The sequence below is a fragment of the Stegodyphus dumicola genome, chromosome 4 (genome assembly GCF_044657685.1).
Source record: "Stegodyphus dumicola isolate Sdum_Otavi_A_Nest chromosome 4, ASM4465768v1".
NCBI classification, from domain to species: Eukaryota; Metazoa; Arthropoda; class Arachnida; order Araneae; family Eresidae; genus Stegodyphus; species Stegodyphus dumicola.
The window spans coordinates 212,465,960-212,482,986 of NC_140771.1; positions in this window are offsets into that span (position 1 = coordinate 212,465,960).

The following is a 17,027-nucleotide window of genomic DNA, read 5'->3' on the forward strand; positions in this document are numbered from 1 at the left end:
TCTATTTGTTCGCGTTATTGATTTCTGATCAATTATGATACATTTTTTTGGCCACATTTAATCGACTAAAATTGAATCTAGGTGAAGTATTGGTTGGAACTTGAGCTTTTACGACCATTTGATTAGAGAGACGAAAATCGTTAAAAACTGCGTGCCATCGTTGCTGATTTCATAAGAGTGAATTAGTTTATTTTTCTATGGAAATTTTTTATGTTGGTTCCATATCGCATCAGGCTAAAAAATATATGACTATGAATTTTTGCATCGTGAATAGAAAAAGATTACAGCGGTATCTCTCTGTTGTTAGATACATTACTCTCAATCTAACTTAACTGGCATCGGGTACTTCCGCTAGTAATGTATACACTGGTGTGCAAAACTTAAGCAACAATATAAATTTTAATCATATAGCCATGAAGTTGCAGAAAAGAGGTTCTTGCGATAAGTACAATGAACACGCAATTCAGTTGAAAGTTCATACGTATGCAAATGTCAGGAACAAAATGTCACAACCGAAGCAAGCATATGCAAAACACGTGCGGTCGGCGGGCTCAACTCAAGTCTACAATAAAAGGAAGGACGTAGACGCAATTAAAGACATTCACTGCAAATACAGGTGGGTCCTTTCGTGAAATATGGCTAGAAGAAATCACATGGATGACTTCACACCTGGAAGAATGATGGAAAACCTGCAGGAGGGGCGTAGTGTGACCAGTGTAGCTAAAGAGTTCGGGTTGAACAAAAGTGTCGTTTCGCGCGCTTGGAAAACCTTCCAAATCATAAGAACAGCTGTTAGAAAGATTGGTGGTGGCCGTCCCAGGAAAACAACTGCAGTGGATGACCGATATATCGTCCTTCAGGTAAAAAGAGTCCGAAACTAGTCAGCAAGCGCCATAGCTCAACAACTGTATACAGCAACGGGGTGACAAGTGTCGCGGTTTATTGTGGCGAGACGCCCTCACAAAGGTAGCCTATTCGCCCGCCATCCTTAATGCTGCACCCTTTGAAAGTTGCCATCGATGAGACCGTTTAGAACGGTGCAAGAAGCACGAAAACTCTGCATCTCATCAATGGAGTAGTGTCCTCTTTATGGATGAGTGCCACAAGCAATTTTCAACGCCAGCTGATTTGGAGAGAGGTCGGTTTCATCCCAGTAATGGTTTCATTCCAGGATAGTTTCATTCAGGAAGGCATTATGCTGAACGGGCGCACAGAGCTCCCTATTTAAGACAGCGTTTCTGTAACCGGAGATCGCTATTGTCAGAAGGTGATCCTTCCCCACACGCATCTGTTCTGTGGTGCCATTGGAGCAGACTGATTTTTTGGATGACAATGCACGGCTGCACCGTACTAATGCTGCTCAGAAGCTACCGAAAAGTGAAGATATCACTCGAAAGGATTGGCCAGCGTACTCCCTTGATTTAAATCCAATAGAACATGTGTGGCATAATTTGTGGAGATGGCTTGCGGCAAGATTACATTCTCCGGGAAAACCGAACAACTGAAACAGATGGTGATTGAGGAATGAGCACTCTTACCTCAAGATCTGTTGGCCAGTCTGGTGCTAAGTATGGAGAGACGGTGCGAAGCAACCATTGCAATAATGGGAGGGCATACCCCATGCTAAGGAATATCTGCTTGTTGTTCTTCCTCTTGTACACACAGTCATGTATAACGATACTATGAGTTCAATAAAGCCTTTTTTGTTTGATTCCATACTGTTTGCATTGTATTCATTTTTGTGCACCCATGGTTTCGTCATCGTTTAAATACAAACTGCTGTCTCATATTTCTGAATTTCATGTCTCTCAGATGATTTCTCGTGGAGTTATGGCAAAAGAACACCTGTTGCTTAAGTTTTGCACACCAGTGTATATGATATATTTGACGCAGGAATTAATAACAACTACAGTTTGAAAAGCTTTAATTTATGTATTATTGAATAAACAGTTGTGGAAATAAAATTTGGACTGACTGTGTGAGGTTTATCTATTTATTTTTAACTAATAATAAGTTCGAAGACCTTTTTAACTGATAATAAATTCAAAGACATTTTCAAACACATTTTCCTATTACTCTCTTTTCACCCACGCTTTTCATACCAGAATGTAAATGAGATAGCGAGAATTTATTCAGATTAAAGAAGAATGAAGTGCTATTAAGCAAGAGTTTCAGAAGTTAGTTGTAGAGTGTGTCACCCTATTCCAGGACACGTTGTGCTGTGATTATTAGCGACTTGCGTTAGCGGCTTTGATTGTTCTAGCTATTTGTCTCGGCGGTTTGCTACAAACCAGAGCTCTTACTGCGCGTTAATGTATTCTGTGAGCCGTTAGGCTAATCTACTGCACCTTGAAATTATTAGTTGTTACGTTATTCTGTTAAGCCAGAAGTGCATGGCTTCTTGTAATCCAAGTTGGGTCATTTGTTAATTTTATGTTTGAATAAAAAGGCCTAATACACCCTTCGTCTGATTTCTATTTTGTTTCACAAAGTTAGAAGATAAGTCTTAAATAGTCCTTTTAAAGTCTACATTGTATATTTCCAAAGAGACATAGACTTTACAATTGTTTTCATGACTAGGATATTTCAAATAAAATATACTTAAACTGAAAAGGCAAATTTGCTAATCTGATTTGTATTGATGAAATTACGATCACTCTATTTTTTATAGTGCTATGCATCAGTGTACTTACACGTTGCATATGCATTAATAAAAGCTGCGCTGTATTAAAATGTAGTCTAGGTATACATTATCTAGGTATGCTGTATTCAGAAGAAAAGGGAAAGGAAAAGCCGTCACATAACTGCAGTCAGTAACACATTCGTTCCATTTTGCTTTGTTATCGCTCATCAGCGACTAAGGGGACTATGGATAGTTATTTTTTCTCCGGGTTCTAATTAGCTAAATGACTATTCTAATTAGCTAGATGAGACTTTTTACATAACGTCAGGAATGCTACTGAGAAAGTTTTTACGAAAAAATATTTTCCAAATCACATTTCATCTTGCACTGAAAAAGAGAGTATTGACAATATGCTGCAGTAAATTCAAAGGGCAAATGATAAGTTTTTGAAGACAAAGCTTAAAACATTTAGTAAAAATTGTTTGTTATTAAACGTTACCAAATCTTCAGTATTCAAGACTGCAGATTGCTGAAAATAACAAAAGAATGAAATAATTAATCTCAGAGTTATACTTTTGATCAATGTATGTCAAGTCGTGGAAAAAAACAAATATTTCAAGTTATTAAAAACAAATATTTCAAGTAACTAACCACTCATGTGCAGCTGATAAATAAAAATAAATTAAAAATACCATATTACAGAATACTTTCAGGTATGTTTTTATTGGGAAATGTAGCTGTTGTATCTGTTTAAAATACTTTTGGCTTTTTTTATGAACTTATGTAACTTGTATATGTTTTATTAATTTCAAATGCATGTATTTAAAACTCATTATAATTCATTTCATGCCTATTCTCAAAAGACACTTTTATGTAAAAGATATTCGTATTTTACATGGAATTTAAATCACAATGTAGCAGCGAATCAAGAATGGAAATCCACATAATGTGCCATATTCAGAACATGCTTCGGTCGTTCAAATATGGCTCAGTATTAAATTAAAGACAATTTATTTATTAATTTTATTAAATCATTTTGATTAAAATGGTTTTAGAAATAAGCAATCAGATAATCAAAAACTCGAGTTCTAAATTTTTTCTTGATTAAAAAAATTAGAAATAGTACTGAAATATAAGTTTGAAATACTAAAGTCAAAAATAAAAAATTATGAAGGATACTGGAATGCCAATCAAGAATAGAGTTATTGATTGAACTCAGATATGCGAAATTTTAAAAGCCAAGAAAACAAATTTCTTAAAAATAGGACTTGATAACCAAAAGTTTCACAAAAGCTTTAGTTGTTCGACATTAAAGAATGCCAGGGCGAAAGTACTTAAAACAATGAAATTTTGTCTCAAAGTGATTTCCCTTAGGGCCATCGCAAATGGAAATTTTTATTTTTTTTTGCCGTGTCCCTAACACAAATTATCCAATGCAACTGAGTTACCTACTACATGTCCATTACCATAGGGAGCTCCATAAAAATATAAGTATAGGACAGTATAATAGGAAAAGTCAATACTTCGCAACAATGTTAATACATTAAATTTACCAACGTAATGCATTTAGTCTAAGTGTTGTGTGTTGTTACTGCTGTTGGGATGAATGCATGGAAACAACTTTCAGTAAATAAGAGCACTCGTTTTCGGGCAATAAACTGAGGCTTGGAAAGTTTCTCACAGACTGACGAAGTTCTCGCAGAACTTCTTAGAATGTCAAACAACTAAAGCTTTTGATCATGAAGTCTTTTTTTAAGAACTTTAACTCACGCAGTCTTTTGGTTTCCTGACTTACTTCATAAGCATTGCCTTCAAGATCAAGATCAATGATTTTTAGCACCTAAAAGCTTATATAATAGGTGATGTGGCTATAGTCATAATAAACATACATGAAGCAATGCAGAGTGATACTGGCCTGGATACCTGGATATTTGTGTCGCCAAAAATGGTGTACGTATTGAAGGTTTTCTAGACGTTACAGAAAGTGAAATCTTCAATAGTTTCCTTTCCAGAAATTCCCTTTAAAGCGAATTAAAATGCTTATGTAAAATTAAAGACAGATCCATCCGAATTTGTGACGAGAAATTTAAAAACATTTTGCATAACATTTTTGCTATTTGTTGTAAATTTTACGAGTCACTGTACTAAATGTAATAAAATTGTACTGGCAATAAGCCAAAAAGAAGAGATAATTAAATCTGATTTTTACAATGTTAGCGTTGAGACAAAAAATAACCCGAATAGAAAAGAATATTAAGATTTGATTCTGATGTGTCTTAATAACCAAAAATTGTGGAAAAGATAAATGTTGATCCCATGTACTACATCAAAAAAAGAACGCGTAATAGCTTATCTGTGAAATAAGCACTTATTCATAACATTAATATGTTACATAGATATATATTTGATCACAACCTAGATAACACTAGTCGCCTAAGACATTCGAGGGTTTGTCGTAGAACAATAGAGTATCGAAGTGAAATCTTGAAATATTGCCAAAGGCACTAATTAAATTTCGAGGTCATGCTTTCAGAATATTACAGAACTTAAATAGGAAAGAAAAATGTCAACTGCCTTTCAACAAAATACTCACTTTGCTCGATCTCGTTCACAAGTACGAAAATTAATCATTATACGAAGACGCACTAGGACTTGCTTGAGAAAATTGTATCACCGAATCGGCCTGGGACAAAAAGTTACCAGACGATTCTTGCAGCCTTCATTCACGCGTGCGAGGGTAAGGACAAGGAAATAAGAGAGGCAAAAAGTTCCAAGTTCCGCTGTTTGTGCTGGAAATATCGTGCAGCATGTACAATGTTTTCCGGCTCACGTGGATTTATCACTTTGGTGATCTCCCACACGAGAAGAAATGGAACTTCAAAAACGATCTATTTATAATCGTTTCGTTAACTCTCTGTCGAAAACGATCTATTTATAATCGTTTTCGACAGAGAGTGGACGAATAAATTCGGAGTGGAAATGTGAGGGCTTTCCTTCAACATTAAGCAATAGGACTATCGATATTGGAAGAAATTTTCTGTTGCTATAAAAAAAGACCCATTTGTGCTCAAACGCCTGCATAACAACGTTGACACTGCATTACCACAGCATTTTACGCGTCCCCAAGAAAAGCATTCTATAAAGTCATTCTTTCTTTAGCTATAACTCATATAACAAATTTGAAAGAAAACGTAAGATGCATTTATGAAGGTCTGCTATAAAATCAGTGTCCTATAAATAAAATAAGTTAAGAAAAAAGATAAGTTCGAACGATGCAGTAGATCTAGCAATGCTCAATGCTTTAAATTGCATAGAAACAGAATTTAAGAAACAAACGATCGATTTTGTATCATGATGATTATACAAAACAGAGCTTTAAAGACGCTTTGCTCAAGAATTATCTGATAGATGAAACTTTTTCTAATTTGCAATATCTGAAGGTTTTAATCACTTCAAAAGAATAATTTATATGAAGAAAACACAATTATATCATCTTCGTAATCCACATAGCAAATCTCTCTTCTTATTGCGTTCCATTTTGCAAATCCTCAATCTTTTTCAATTATTCTTCTGTACAACTTGGTCTTTTTTTGCTTATTTCATTTGGCGAAAGCGAAAATGCATTTACTGCATAGTTTTTATCTTTTAATTATAAAGGAATAAAATTCATTCTTTTTCAGAAAAGCCAATTAGTTTTTGAAATCCATTCGCCCCACTTTATTGCGAATACCGAAAAGTTGTTTAAATAGGACCATTAAAAAATGCATAAGTATTACAAAAGAAGAGGCAACAGAAGTGATTGAACAGTTTAAGGATAGCTACATTTTAACCATTTCTCACCAATTCTTCAAAAGAATGGGCTGTTGAACTTTAGAAAGTATCAGAAGCAAAGTATGATCTGCGATGTATTGAAATTTTCAGGAGATCTAGAACGATTTCCCATAACTCTCAGCTGGTGGGTGCCCATTTTTAGCATCTCCTCTCCAGTTTTTTTGACTGTTTACATTTGGGACTTTGAAGGAATGTAGCCATCAGTGACAGAGAATTTCGCTCTAGCGCTGCACTGTATATCATCTATTCATGATTTCTACTGCCTTAGAGGATATTTAAAATTAATGCAAGCTAACAACCCAGGGGCTAAGGATTTGCCAGTAAAGTAAAGTATTTGATTCGATCCGCTTTTTCTTTCAGAGCGATGACTTCTAGTACCAATGTATTAGCTCTACAGCTGCAATTTTTTTCTTCCCACTTTTTATCACGGAATTTCTTGATTTTGGTTTTAATCATCTTGCTGACGCTTTTTAACTCTGTTTTCATCCCTACGTAGGCGGTTTCCTTTTGTAATAAGCTGCTTTATATTTTTCTCTCTCGAACTCAAGATTTATGTGCTTAAATACATTAACTAATTTGAATCCTAGTAGTAGCTGACGAAAGTAGAAAGGCAAATACAGAAGAAATAATAAGACAATTGGTTGATAAACATAAAAACCTATAATTTTAAGAAAGGTTTATTATTATGGAGAAAACAACAGTCCAGAAAAGATTTTAAGATGTTATTCTTTTATTATGATGTTTCAAACCAACATTTCTGATTTAGGAAATTTTTTATTTGTTATAAATTAATTGGTCGTATTGTCGTTTTTTAGAATATCAGTTTTTAATACTGACACATTCAAAAATTTGCAAAGTGATTCCATTTCAGATATAAAAAAATTATTATTTAGTCACCTTTGAAGCAAGTTCAAATTACAATATGGTCAAGATTATTTAAATAAAAGAGAACAGTGGTGTTAGATGGTGAAAAATAATCTAACAAAAATGATCGTTATGGCATATAGGAGATATGTTTCTGATCAAAGAAATTATATGTTTCTGATCAACTGTTTCTGAACAAAGAAATTATATGTTTCTGATCAACTGTTTCTGAGCAAAGAAACGACATATTTTTGATCAAAGAAACAGGCTTCTTTATCCAGTTTTTCTTCGTAGTTTAGTATTCTTCGTTTCCAGAATCACATTCTTCCCTTTAGAAGAACGCAAATTACTTGATGAGCATAGAAAAAGGGAAGCAAAGGAATTAAGAAATTATTGAAATTAGTATAACTTCCCTCAAACGTTTGCGTGTCCTCTGTTCACCTAACCGATTAGGGTTTCATTAAATCCGGTAGATGAAGGTTTTGGTAAGATTCAATTAAATCAGAATAATCTTCAAAGACAAGGAGTTGGAAATTTGTTAATTTGATATTTCATGACCTGTGGTTATTACTGTGTCTCTCAGTCTACATCATGTAAAATTTTGGGGATGCAATTAGGGGCTATAAATTACCGACAGATATTTTAATAAATGTTACTTATATGTTTTGCTATTTGTTTAAATTAAGATTTAAGTATTCTGATGGCAAAAACGTATCTCATATTATTATAAGACTAGTTGGCCATCATAGTAAGAGATATGATACTAAGGAACAGCTCTAGTAATATGATTTGAATCAGAATGTTCCTTTAGATACTCACTTTTACGTTCATTGAAGGAACTTCCAATATGTTTGAGGCTTATTCTACGTTCCAAACCGAAAGGAATAAAATAATTTTGTAACATTTCGGTATCATAAATTTTTATAATGTAAAGCATTGTTTGATCGATTCATAGTATAACAGCAGAGGTAAGCTGAGTCATGGATGCTCGAAGAGATTAGATTTTTTAAGGTAAAGACATAGGAGATTTTTGGATATTCGTGCATGTTAAAATAAAAGCAAGTATTTAATATTTTAAGAAATGGGTTAGGCTTTGTAAAACGAAGGATATTTAACATAACTTTGGGATGAAAAATTGTACTTTAGCTAAATCAAAGTGCAAAAATTATATTTGTATGATAATAATGGAAATATAATTGAAATTTCCTTCTCCCCAACGATCGTACAATAGCTCGAAATACTCAAAGCTCAATAGCTCAAAGGCCTAATCTATTCTTTAAAATATTAAACATGCGCCTGGTTTTTAGCCCATGCAGATTATTCACTTATGTCTAAAGGAAATGGGGATTTAAGCTTTCAAAAGTCAACATAATTTTAAATTAAAAATAAAACAGAAACGAAATTAATTTTCCTTATTTGTTTCAAAGTGAAAACTAACATTTTTATTTGGAAACGGAAAAAGTAAAAAAGAAAAGCTCTGTTTTGTTTTCGAACAGAAATGAACACAATAATCATTCACTTTTATTCTTGATATAATATAATTTGTTTTGTATCATTGGAAAAGGCTTCTACAAACCTTTAGAAGCTAGAAACTAATTCTTAGATATCTTAAAATAAAATATAAAAAAATATTGCAAATGCAGAAATCATTTCATTGCTAAAACGTCCCCATTTGCAAATCCGAATTTGAACCAAAATTATTACAAATTCTATCAATTTAGAAAATGTTTCAGAAAGTCCTAAACTGCTTAAGGTTTTTCGTTCAAAAGCAGCCTAAAATGATATCAAGAGTCCGAGAATTAGGAGAAATGCTTCTGTAAATGTTTAATTTCTCAAAAGTTCTCCACAGATATCCTAAAATTAAATCAAAAGTTTTAGGAAATATAATTGCTTAAAATAAAAACAAATTAGAATAATACTTTTTTAGTTAAAAAAAGCATTAGTAAATAAGTATTTCAAAGGTGCAGATTTTATGTGTACATTTGATTAAATACTTGTTTCTTCAGAAAAATCAGAAGTTGTCTATCCGAGTCTGTGTGTTTCTTAATTATGTAAAACATATTTCAGTTCACAATTTATTCTAAGCATAATACAACAAGGGAAGACATTTAGTAAAAGCTCATATTACAGTAAATACATTCATAAATAAAACCCACAGACAGTTATATTTACAGCATTTCACGAATATCACTTCGAAACATTTATCACATAATACAGATATAAACATTGTAGCTATATATTTACAGCACCAAAGTGTCTTAATTTCATATTGAGTAAAAGCTCTGGAATTATACAATGTTTATGCTGCCTTTTCATTTTAAAGCATATTCAGATACATACACCAGTTAGTCATGTTCATTTTCCAGGAATAACATATAAGCATCTTCAATCATGTAACATATAATCATCATCAACATATTTTTATTACACTATTTTCAAAAATACTTCTATATTGAGTCATCTTTATGATACAAAATTATACGAAAAGTTTGGAGATGTGCAGGTTACTGTTTTGTCAGAAATACACTTTTTTGTTTTTTTTCCTGAATGCTAATCTCGAATATTTTGCATATGTCCACTTTCGAATTGTAATGAACTTTGCAGTTCTCGAAATCACAAATGAACGTAATGTATTCTAAGGAAACTCGAAATTTTTCATAACGATATGTAATCTGAGAAACGCGAATTCTTAAAAATTGTATTTTGAATATTTTAAAAAGAGAATTCATAAAAAAAACTCTAAAATTTTCATGGGAATATGTAATCCGAGAAATATTAATTCTGAAAATCCAAAAGGTTTGAATATGTCAGTAAACGAATTACTAACGTTAACATATTGAAACTTTTAAGCCTTACATGTGCACCTTAAGAGAGTGAAGAAAAGTCTTTTGAAATAAATGTCTGAAAGTTTTGATAGTTTATTGAGGTTAAGGGAATTATCATTATAACAACAGCAAAGAAACCATTGTGACAAGAAATTCTGAATTCAAGATTTTGCATGACATATTTGATTTCACCATAATGCAACGCGATTTTATATTTGTACCCACGAAGACTTCTACAGGACTTTTACCAATTATAATATTTCAAATAGACGAAATGATTTTTCTTGAATTGCTTTTCTGAAATTCATATCTAGTTCACATGCATAGCCTAATATAAAAAAAATATGCAGGCGTTTCATAAAAGATGGCCATAGACTTTAGTTTCTTAAACATGGATGCTAGACATATATTACCAGCAACAAATTTTCTCAAAATATACTATACAATTTTGTGAGGACATTTTCTGAGAACAAAACTATTTTAAAATATAAAATTTTAATTCTTGTTTATTTCTGTTGCAAGAAAAAAGGCCGTTATTAAGATATTTCACATTCCCCCAAAATTAAGTAGTTTCAAAATTTGACTTATAAAATTAAATGAGATATAAATAATTGATATTTTTAGAGGCAGGAGCATTAGTAGCTAGTGCAATAATTATTGCGCTATTTTGCTAAACAAAAACCATTAATTACTAAAATGTGTTAATTTTATTTTGTACCTTTTCTTTTAAATTCATGGAAAATTTAAGATATATTTAATTTTATTCGAAAATATGTTTTCAAAGATGATTTAAGTAAGTATGTGTTATAATATCTTAACGAAATTTGTAAGCAAAAGGTACATAAATTTTTTATAAGGTATAATAAATAGTTTAATAACTGATGTAAAAGTTTTTCTCTATAAGATTATATGAAATATTAAATTTTGATTTTAAAAACAATTCTACCCACATTGCTGAGACGGTTTTTATAAAGCTTTTCACTTTATTTTTGAGATACTTCAAAACTGAAAGTACATTTCTAGGATCAATATTAAAAAAATTGCTTTCATAATTTTCAATCAGTTAATAAAAAGTAAGATGAGTTATCATTTATTATTAAAATTTATATTAGAAAAATTACATTTACTTAGTTTTTCTGCAACAAGTGCTATTTAGGCCGTTTATTTAACGTCTACCGTAGAGCATTTCAGCATGCATACAAAGTTCATATATACAAGATATTCGCTTCTCCATTTTCCGAGTGTAACCACTGAACTCTGGTACTGACTAAAACTGACGACAGTCAGTCCCTATATATAGGGTCTTCTCTATATGTAACGTGAAGTCTTCCTATATATAACGTGAATACAAGCCAGTTTCCATTAAAGACGTTAAAGATGTCCTTCACGAAAACATCGGTCTCTTAATATTCTGTGATTGTATTGCTGTATCGACAAAATAAACAACAAAATAACGAGAGAGGAAGTCTTAAAATGTGAGCTACTTTCTTCGTTTGTAAAATATCTTTAAAAATGCTTGGTTTTCCTATGATTGAGGAAGTTCTGTATTGAAAACTATACACTATATATATTCTATATTCAAAACAATGCACAAAATGTAATGACTATTTCGGTTACAATTACATAATATTCACAGTTTTCGTAGTTACGCATTTTATCGTAATTACATGAAACGTATAAAATTATATTAATTCAGTCACAAATTAATTTATAACATCTTGCACTTACCATTTTCTATATCTGAATAACTTACGGAAGCAAGCGATATTTGCAATGCGTAAAAGTTGTCGTTTTGGAAGAAAGTAATGCGTAGAATAAGACGCGATAAACCTGGAGTAAGAAAATTTGCATTAAAGCATAACATTTGCATGAAAAAATGTAAATACTCCAGAGATGGCAGACATAATTTTAATGATCCAGTAAACAGTAATCTAGGCGAACTAGATCAGGTGAATCTGGAAGATAAGAGATTCATTCCTCTTAATGTGGATTCGCACCTTTAGATCTAAATAGTATTAAATATTTTCCTATCCTACTTCTCAAAAATAAACTTTTAATTTACGATGTTGTATAATTTTGATTTGCTGTCGACAAAGCAGTCAGAACCTGTGCTTTATATTCTTAAACGGTACTATCGTATTCAGTACAAAATTAGTTTATTTGGTATTAATTCTCTTTAGATGGCAATAGCATTTTTAGTTTCATCATCCATAAAGCGCAAGAAATACAACAATCTGAAACTGTATTTCCTCTTATTCTTCTGTATACTTCATATCTTATAAGGAAATTTTAATATTAATTTCATGTAAATAATACACCTTTAAAGAATACTCATGTTAGTTATAGTTTGGCATATGGTGCTGTTTCAAAACGATTGTGCTATTAAGCACCTGTTGTATTTCTAATTGTATATGTTGCAATCTAAGATATAATCAAGGGAAACAGATCATCGTCATATTTATACTGTTAATAAAATATACGACAATGCTATAATAAAATTTACTCCTATTAATATAGTACATGAAACTTAAGCCCAGGAGGAGGAAAAATATCAGTCATAACTTAAGCTCAGGAGGAGGAAAAATATCAGTCAGAAAAGTGTTTCATAGCTGAATTAGAAACGGTTTAATATACATTTTTAACCGTCAGTTTCTTTTTAATTTGTAATCTTTATTCTTTATTTAATCTTTTGGGACTTTTGAATACACTAGATTTTAGATTTGTTATCGAATGTCAATAAATATATAATAAATGATAAAATAAAATTTAATAAAATACTCACAGTATTTGAATAAGCACAGAGCTCAAAGTGAAATCTATTAGAGACAAATGAAATAAACTCAGTAGTAACTGAATATTATGTTATTACTTCAAACTACCAACTACAAATTTTTGTATGGCATACGGCATTAACAATTAGCACACTTTAAAAGCATCCATAATTTTTCGAATACGTTTCTTCTATAGGCAAAGCCAAAAGATACGGTTAGAGTTGCTCTAAGACATTATAAATTAAATTTCTTAGGGAATGTATAAAAAAGTATTGCATATAAGCTTTGCAATGCCAATTTCTACAAAATGCTTTTCATGCAGGGACAACAAGATTATAAAAGCACGTAATCCATATTCCTCATTTGCAAATACGCTGAAACTTGATATTATTTTCAAGCATAATTTATTTTTGTGCAACATTTGATATCGCGTTTCCTTTTTACTAGTTGATTATCATACTCTTTTATAATCCAATTTATATATTACAGAATATTTAAAAAACAGATCTTTAGTAGGATAAGAATGAATCTAATAATCGGAATATTGCTGTGAAAAGGTCCTAAGTAAAAAATTTAATTTTTTTTACTTTACAATTAGGTGTCACAGGACTGAAATTCACTTTGTCTGAAAGTTTAAAAGATTTAATTCATTTCATGAATTCAAGAGAAACTTTTCATGTAATCATTTTTAAATGACTTGTAGAGTTGAGATATTTTTTAATAACTTTGCTTATTTTAGGTTAAAATAATACGGCGAATTATTAGAAATGTCAAATGACAAGAATCAGCGTTATATTTGTAAATTTTGCAGGACTAGTTTCGATGGTTTAACTACAGAACCAACTTCTTCAGCTGCCAAAGTGCAAATGAAACGAGATAAGGTATTATAATAAGATAAGAATGGCTACACGGAAATTAATCTATTGGCGCGATCTATTGATGAAACAAGAAAACTAAAAAACATAATTTCCTTAAAGTCTAAAGATAAAGATGGATTGAAATTAGGGTCGTTAACTTGAACAGAAAGATTTTTTTTTAAATGTGAAACGCCTCAAGAAAATCTAATTCACCAATGGAAGATGTTTTTTGAGTAATTTTGACTGCAGAAAAAGGGAAAGTGTGATTTTCGGATCGACAGTGCTGGGCAACACAAGACTTCTGTGTTTCCGTTTTTCTAACACATGCCTCATGTTCTTTAATGCGAAATTTTAAGGCTCTTTTAGTTTGACCAATGTAAATTAAACCACATTGGCAAGGACTGAAAATACCCGAGGAATTCATATCCGGAATGGGGTTCTTAAGTATGGAACTAGGAATTTTATTGATAGGAGGATAAACGATCCGAATTTCTGTAAGCTTCTGTAAATGGTTCCGGTATGGTATTTTATCACCATACCTTATGAGATTCATTTGCACTTTGGCAGCTGAGGAAGCTAATTCTGTAGTTAAACCATCGAAAGTAGTCCCGAAAGTTAACAAATATGATTCGTGTTGTTTAGCTTCTCCAATAACTTTGTTTATGTCAAAATGACTTAACAGTTTTTCATTTTCCCTCCTCAGAAGCTCTTAAATAGCTTTTTCGATAGCAAACTTCAACAAGTTATCATAAAAATGAACTCAAGTTTTTATAAATTATCTTATTCTTCCTTTAGACGATTACTTTTCAAAAAGCTAGTTAAGAGAAAAAGAAGATGAAAAAAAAAAAAAAACTTTTTGATTAGATATTCAGTGAAGAGAAACAAATTTTTCATTAAGGAATTAATCAGTGAAGAAAATAGAGAAAAACCTAATGCAGCATGTAAAATAATTGCTTAATAGAAAATAAAAGAAGTCTGCATTGCTTATTTGCGGTAAAATTTGATTATCAGTCAATAGTTGTGGGAGACCTTCAAGTACACTTGAAGAAAAAGAATTATCTTTTCATTATTTACCTGTGCTAGAAATTAATGAAGTTTTATTAAATGAAATACATATCATGCGTGTGCATTTATTACTGAAATTTTTAATATGCCTATACAGGATTAAAAAATAATTATTTTCCAATTTAAAATCATCAAGTTGTTTGCTAGTTTGAACAGATGCTGCTGTTAGGATATTTTTTAAATTTGACACATCGATATCTATACATAACATATATCGATAGGTAACATATATAAAGTATCCTTAGGAAATTCCTGAAACTGAATAATGTTTGTCATCATAAGGCGTTTGTTTTTTAGAATTTCTTTCTGTGAAAAACGTCTTAAGTATGCAGATTATTAGATTATTAAATTTGTATTAACCGCATCCAGATTTTTAACTGGATATAACTTATTTTGTATTCAGTTTATTAAGTTATATTAACTGTATCTAGTTTATTTATTAATGTCTCCCTACAAAGGTCGAGTGATCAAGACCGCTGAATTCTGGGAGTTCGACCTGCGTTTAATCCCATGCGAAAGATCTGGCTGCATTGTTAGTTTACGGAATTTTCCTGACGTGCAAAGTGAATATGAGCCACTTTACCTCGAAAATACCCCCGCGAACCTGTATTCGAATAACCTAACCTAACATCTTTCTTAATGAGGTGTTTTATCTGAACTATACGAAAACAGATAGATCTATAGCGTCAAAGCGTATTTCTGACAAATTTTTATTTCCCAAAAATGTTAGATAATTACAAATGCAACTTATTATTTTATACAAAATGATAAAATAATGATTGCATTTTAAAAACTTTAATTTAATCGTAAAATAACAAAAGTTAACAGAAATATTTACACTTATATATAATGTGACATATGATTAATACTATGACATACGGTTAATACTACATATGGATGAAATTCATTTAAACTCTTTCAACCGTAAACTTAATGTTTTCTAATTTAGCTTTTTTTCATATTAGGTTGTTATGTGATGAAAACATAACTGATAAATAAATAAAAACAGATATTCGTTAAAATATAAAGATGATTAAGGAAGCGTTTAATGAATGAAGAAGTTATGAATGAAGCGTTTAGGATTGTTTTAACAGTTTTTTTAATATTCGGAGCATTTAAATGATTTATAAATCTATTTTTGATAAATTTAAGCATCATCTATGTTTAGAAAAGTTTTATTCATATTACAGATGTAATGTTCATATAATTATCCTCGTAATTTGACATGTGCATATAAATAAGTTGAATTAATTTCCATTCAAGATTTTACTGAATTGTCACGGAAATAACGAAACATGTCGAACATTTCATAATTTTTTTCCCTAAAGCAAGGAAATTAAGGAAACTTTATAAATGCATTTTAAAGAAAATGTATGCTTCCTAATTAGTTATTCTATGAGTTGTGAGTCAATAATAATGTATTTAAAAACGTTTTCAGCACTTGTTTAAGTTGAAACATGTAAATATTGTTTACGTAAATTAATAAACGAAATTATTTCGTAAGTTAGGAATGAAAATACACTTGAAATGAATAAAAAGAAAAATAATTACATTCACTTAGAAATCCCTTTTTTATGTTTTGAAATAATGAATTTGAAATACTATATGCAAATATGTGCACAGTTTTTATAACTGTTAAGTAAACTTCGTCAGATTATTTTATTTTAAATAAATTAAAATATTTTGTTATAAAGTTATGTTAAAATACGTGATATGAAGGTATTTGACAAGCTAACCGTTTGTTAAGCTATGGAAGATTTATGATTTCTTAGTAAGTTCATTGTTAAGAAAGTATTATTTTGATGATAGGACATTTTTCACCATAAAATAACACATAAAAAATTTCGCGATGTCAACATTCAAAACAAGTAACTTTCAGTAATAAAAATATTTTCATTCATTTCTAAATTTTAGACAAAACAAAATAAACGGTTGGGTTCAAAATTTCCAGCAAACATTTGAACTAACTTTTACATTATCACTAGGCGGAACTGCTGTAAATGATTTAGCCAAAAATTAAGAACCTGAAAAAAATGCACCGACGTTTAGAAAACAGTTACGTGACGTTCCTGCTCTAAGAACAATGGATTCATATTACAAAATTTTGCCAGTAAAATAAGAAGAATGTCAGGAGGAAAAAAAGAAATATTATCTATGTAACTATAAATGGAGCAGATCTTCATTCAGTTCT